This window comes from Diabrotica undecimpunctata, chromosome 4 (genome assembly GCF_040954645.1).
Source record: "Diabrotica undecimpunctata isolate CICGRU chromosome 4, icDiaUnde3, whole genome shotgun sequence".
Taxonomy (NCBI): domain Eukaryota; kingdom Metazoa; phylum Arthropoda; class Insecta; order Coleoptera; family Chrysomelidae; genus Diabrotica; species Diabrotica undecimpunctata.
The window spans coordinates 125,581,762-125,588,197 of NC_092806.1; the positions used below are offsets into that span (position 1 = coordinate 125,581,762).

Here is a 6,436-nt window from a genome sequence, read left to right on the forward strand (position 1 = left end):
TATAAAATAAAGTCCTGCTTAAGCAAGCCATGTCCTTTAAGATTAGTAAATGAGCAGAAGCAGAGAAAATTCTTTAAGCATAGCTTATATTTATATATACAAGCTATACGATCCCCAAGAAGCTAAACCTGTTTTCATTTGAAGATCAGTTTTGTGGGTTTGGTTTTACAGTTGCTGCTGTGACTTCGCCATTTTCACTACTTTTCTCCATTCTTATCACTCTTTGATTGTCCTTTATATATTGCTAATTTCCATACTCCTTAAGTCTTCTTCCACTTGTTGTCTCCATCTCAGTTTAGGTCTGCCTCTGGTTGTTTTACCTGGTGATATCTATTCCGTTATAACTCTTAACGGGATGCTTCTCTCTTTTTATTATGTGTTCATACCATCTAATTCTTTGTGCTTTTATTGCTCTAAGTATGTTGTATTGACCCATCCGTTCTTGTATTTCGTGATTCATTCATTGTCTTGTATCCTCTTCGTTTTCCCTCTTTGGTCCCAGTATTTTTCTGATAATCTTCCTCTCAAAAACTTTTAATTGCTCTTCTTCTCTTCCTGTTAATGTATATGTTTCTGCAGCATATACTACTATTGGTCTTATGGTCGTTTTGTAGATTTTCATTTTTGTGTTTCGGTTTATCTTCTCATCTCTAAACATTTTTTTATTTCTATAAAACGCTGTACTTTCCGCTTGAATTCTTCTTTTTATATCTACACTTTCATTTCTTCTGTTGACTAGCACTCCCAATTCCAGTCCTCTCAGTTTGGCTTCGTTTTCTATTTCTTGGAAGGTTTTCTTTAATGCCTTTTTATCTGTTGCTACTATGGTTATATCGTCTGCATATTCTATTATTTGTACTGCATTCTTTTTTACAGTGGCGCACCCAGAATTTGTCTTAGGGGGGGGTTTGAAATTTGTTTATGCTACCTCCATTTTGAGTCCTTAAAATTTGGGTTTTAGTTTAATTTAAAGTACTAAAGATAGCAATAGTGTCAAAGATTCAGGTATCTATTATCCTGCCTACCAACTAAAACCACCCTCTTTTACTTGTGCTCAGTTGACTGTCGCACGTACAGTACTCCGAAAGTGGGGTGACCGTTTCGGCATTTTTGGAACACTCCCTTCTCTTATCTAGATCTTATCTATTGTTCTGAGAAACTATTTTCTTGTGGTATTTTAAAGTAATTTCTATTTTAATGGGAATAAGTGACAATTGAAAGTTAAAATAAGTTTTTTGACGTTTGATATTATTCCAACTTGTAAATACAATACATTTTGGAGACGGCTATCGCCGTATTCCCGTTCTCCTCCGCCAATCCTCCCGGTCCAAGGCATACTCCTCCTCCAAACCTCTCGATTCCATCGCTCTTCTGTTCTAATTCCTTCATTCCATGAGCGTCGAGGTCTACCTCTTTTTCTTCTTCCAGGGGCCTTCCATTTGTGAAGTTTTTGGAGCCAACGTTTGTCAGGCATTCTCAATAGGTGTCCAAACCATTTTGAACCTCTTCTTTCTATTTTGTCAATGACCGTTTCTGTAGCATTCATGTTATTTCTTATAGATTTGTTGGTCTTCCTTTCCTGCCTTGATGTTCTAGCACTTCTTCTCAAATAATCCATTTCAACTGCCAACAATCTTCTCTTCAGGTCTGCATTAATTGTCCATACTTCAGAGCCATAACAAAGAACTGATTCAACCATGGTTTGCCCTATTGTTTTTGTTCCTTTTGGAAATGTTGCGATTCCACCATAAGAAGTTCAGACATCCTACAATTTTACGTCCTTGATTAATTCGGTGTTTAATTTCGGTTTCTCCCAAGTCGTTATTAGCAATGAGTGCACCTAAATAATTAAATTTTTCCACTTGTTTGATTTTCACGTCCTCGTCTATCAACTTTCAAACCTTGCATCTGAATTGATAACTTAATATTCTGTTTTCTTCATGCTGACTTGTAACCCCCATTTTAAATATTCTCTATATAGACGCTTTATCATAAATTCTAGATCATAAGAATCTTGAGCTAGGACGACTTGGTAATCCGCAAAGTTCAGGGAACAAAACAGTACGTCATTTCCTATGGAGATTTCCATTCCCTGGCACTGGTTTTTCCAATTTTGGAGGGCTGCCTGAATATATAAATTAAACAGTAACGGTAACATACTGCATCCTTGTTTTAGTCCTTTAGTTACTTTTATTGGCTCTGATGGCCTATTTCCGATTTTTAGGTAAGTAGTGTTATCCCTGTATACTTCTGTGATTATTCCTAAAAGGTATGAACTAATGTCGAGTTGTTGTAAAGCTTGCCACAATTGAAGTCTTAGAACTGTATCATATGCCTTTTCTAGGTCGATGAAGGCTAGATGTACTTGGGTACCAACCGCTATTCTTTTTTCTACTAATTGTTGGAGTATAAACAAGTTATCAGTACAAGATCAAAGATCAAAAATTCAAACGTCAATAAACTTATTCTAACCTTCAATTGCGGCTTATTCCCATTAAAATAGTAATTAGATCCTATCTCTGTCGTTGGCCCGGTTGGTGTTTCTCTTCTTCTTCTTTTTTTTTAATGACTGCTCTGATGTAATTGTGAACACTATTCCATCCCTCTGTACTTCCCGTCATCTTAACGATCATCTCTCTTACGGTCACAGCGTTCATACCTATTTCTTTATACATTCTGTTTCTCTCCACTATACATCTATTACACTCCAGCATTGTGTGAGTAACAATGTCGGAATATTCGCAGTATAGTCATTTATCTGTATCTGTCTTTCTGAACCTATGAAGATACGCCCTAAAACAGACAATCTACCCAGTTCCTTAGGATCGGGATCAGCATCTTGGTCCACTGGGCAACATCTTCTTTGTTGTTCCACTCTTCTTGTCATCTTTCCATTGATCTTTCCCTTTCTTCTTTTTTTTATGGCTGTTGTCAAATGCTCTCTTCTCTCATAGAGATGTCTCTTTTCTACTGCTAACACATGCAGAGAAACACAACCCATGATAGCCCACAAGGCCGTCGCAGATACAGACCTGTAGGCGCATGCGACTCGCAACAGACTCGTTTTGTCTACTTTTTCATAAACCTAATATTAGGTATCTATATCTAAATATAATGAAAAATAATATTAATTATTGTGTATTTATACAATAATTATTGTGTTCTACATATTTAAAGTGGTAATTTAATTATTCAATTAGCGTTTTGGATTTTTTGTATTGTGTGTGAAATACAAGTTACATTTTCCTACTATTTTTTATATATTTTTTACTTTATATGCTCTGGGGGGGTTTAACCCCCAAAACCCCCCGCCCCCTGGGTGCGCCACAGCTTGTTTACAGTTCCTGCGTTTGACAGCTTTTTTATTATCTTGTCTAGTGAAAGAATAAATAGTACCGTTAAGAGCTCATCTCCTTGTCTTACTCCATTTTTTATTTTCATTATCTCTGTAATTTCTATCATTCTTATAATTCTATTTGATATGTTACTCTCTTGTAAGTCTTGGAATATTTTTATTCTGTTTAGTTTGTCTCTATTTAAAGTCTAGGAAAAGTATATGTGTTTTTCCATCGTACTCGTATGTTTTCTCTAACACTTGTTTTAGTCTATGTATAGCGTCTATCGTGGATCTTCCTTTTCTTAAACCGTACTGGTAATTCCCTATGCTTTGTTCTGTATATATTATTAGTCTGTCTCTAATTATTCCAGTCATTACTTTATATGTTACATTCAGTAAATTAATTGCTCGGTAGTTTTTGCACATTCTATGGTCTCCTTGTTTTGGAATTGCCACTATAATTTCCTTTGCTCCATATATTCTGTGTTAGTTCATAACTCTGTCTGTATAGTGCCTCCCCACCGTATTTTATGAGTTCTGCACATATTTCGTCTTCTCCCGCTGCTTTCCCATAGCGGAACATAGCATGGTACTCTTGACCTAAACACAACATTAGACCAATAAATGAAATATTTCATCTTTACCTAAACTTTGTTAGTTGGTCTCTACAGAACAAACAGCTGATAATTTTAGACTCTATATTTATAAAATGCCCTCGGGTTTTCAGAATGATAGATCAATAAAGACATCATCTTTAGAATCCTAGCTGGCATTGCCACACAACATAAGAGTTCGTTGGCTTATGTGTTTTACTAAATTATTAAGTATGTATATATTCTATCTATATGATATAGATCATGTTTGACATTTTCTTCCGAAAATATATAGGTTTATCACAATTGGAAATATTCCTTATTCTAACTCGGGACGTTTACCGAGGGTATCGAGGTACTCTAATTACGAATATCTATGATATTTATAGATTTAAAAAATTATACTTTTAATAATACTTATTAACAAATGTAATAAAACTATATTGCTTACCGGATTTTGCTGCAATCATTCAAATATTTAACGTGTGTGCACTATCCAAATTTATCATTAATTTACACCGCTTTTGGCAATCACAATGCAATGTCTGATATACTGAAGGATTCAGTTATTTACATTACTTTATCACTTATATAATTTTTTTCAGTTGGTGTTTCATACCTATTCTTTACTAGATTAGAGTAGTAAACAAATTTAAGTCTCAAGGACTAGATACTGACATATAATATAAACTACTTACATAAATATCTTAATTGCACAAGAGTATCTAAATGTTTTTCTAAATTCAAATGTTTATGAGAATATAAATCGGAAATTGAATTCAGGATTCAGCCTAAATATGTGTTTTCTAAACGTTGCAAAGCAAGCAGACGACAAATGTACTGGCATGGTGATTTATAATTGTGTCCATGTCATGCCAATTTGTCAAGGCAGAAATTCCTTCGTGAAAACCATTTCCTAATACTGCATACTAGAGTAAAATAATAAAAATAAAATAGACGGTTTAGGTTTGATTTAGTTACAGCGTACCACCATTCGCTGATATGCATATTTTAGCTTCTTGGCTTCTTCAGAGCGAACTCATGGCAAGCTCTTGGCATGAGCGAAGTCATGTCATGAGCTCACTCTTAAGAAGCTAAGAGGCTGAAATATGCATATCAGAGAATGGTGGTATGCTGTAACTAAATCAAACCTAAACCGTCTATTTTATTTTCAAATGTTTATATTTAGTATTATATTTTCTCATAAATATATCCTATATAAAGTATCCAAGTGGCGGGATAAGGACAACAACACCTTGCCTTGCAAGGTAGTCTTTACAGTAGTGGGGATCCAGGTTTGTACATAAAAATGTAAGCGAGTGTGGCATAATACTGCACTTTCGTTGAATTGCCAAATCGTGCAGAACCTGATTCTGATAGAAAAGCATTCAGACATCAAATTACCGAAAATATTTTCTTATTCTTCTTCTTCGTCTTCCTCTTTATAAACAATTCTGCTCTGTGTAAACAATTCTAATTTTTGTATTTTCACCACAGAGTAACCGTGATAAACCATCAGCATTATTAATTGCTGTGCCTTTTTTATACTGAATATCGTATTGATAACCCAAAGAGTGATAGCCCATCTTGTGATTCTTGCAGCCACTGAAATTGGAATTCCTTTCCAAATTACTATAATTTTTTTCCGTATTAGATAGTGTACTTGATGCAAACATGAAAGATTTCTCTACATGACCAATTTTATGACTTACGACACAACCAACACCATAACTACTTGCATCACATGTAACATAAATTGGAAGAGACGGACTGTAATGTGTAATGACACTTTTAGATGTTAATCACTTCTTACTTTCTTGAAATACTTTATCATATTCAGGTGAAGTTCATATACTGGTTTTCGTTTTGAAGATAACATCGGAATAAACTTTCCGTAGTAATTTAGAAATTCCAAAACTGGAAGGGCAAATGGACCTGATGAGGTTCCTACTGAATTGCTAAAGCTCTTGAATAATGACTCAATAGGTATAATATTGCACTTATTTAACACAATATACAAAACTGATATTATACCTCAAGAGTGGCTGTTGTCTACATTCGTTACACTGCCAAAGAAATCCAATGCAAAAGAATGTTCAGAACATCGATTAATATCTTTTGAGCCATCTACTAAAGATATTTCTAAAAGTCATCCACAACCGAGTTTATCAAAAGTTGGATTCAGATATTAGTGATACACAGATGGGGTTCAGAAAGGGATTAGGTACTCGAGAAGCTCTCTTCGGTTTGAATGTTCTTACACAAAGATGCCTAGACGTTAATCACATGCATGTTTTATCGATTTTGAAAAAGCGTTTGACAGAGTACGCCATGATAAGCTAAAATACATTCTTGAAAGAAAGGACATAGATAATAAAGATCTGCGAATAATTCTCAATCTATATTGGAATCAGAAAGCTAACATCAAAATAGAAAATGAGATATCACAAGCGATAGAAATGCGTAGAGGAGTACGACAGGGATGCATTTTGTCACCGCTGCTATT

General features: G+C 34.7%; 1 protein-coding gene across 3 annotated transcripts in view; it reads right to left on the bottom strand.

The window, feature by feature from the left end:
* LOC140439972 (probable multidrug resistance-associated protein lethal(2)03659) overlaps positions 1-4,680 on the bottom strand; it is a 44,334-nt gene extending 39,654 nt beyond the window's left edge. The window contains exon 1 of one of the 3 annotated variants that reach the window (XM_072530187.1): positions 4,629-4,680. The gene's annotated coding sequence lies outside the window, so the exon portion shown is untranslated. Of the gene's footprint in view, positions 1-4,381; positions 4,534-4,628 lie in introns of those variants that run through there. The other 2 variants (XM_072530186.1, XM_072530185.1) reach the window with 2 other exon arrangements.
* Between the last annotated feature and the right edge of the window lie 1,756 nt (positions 4,681-6,436).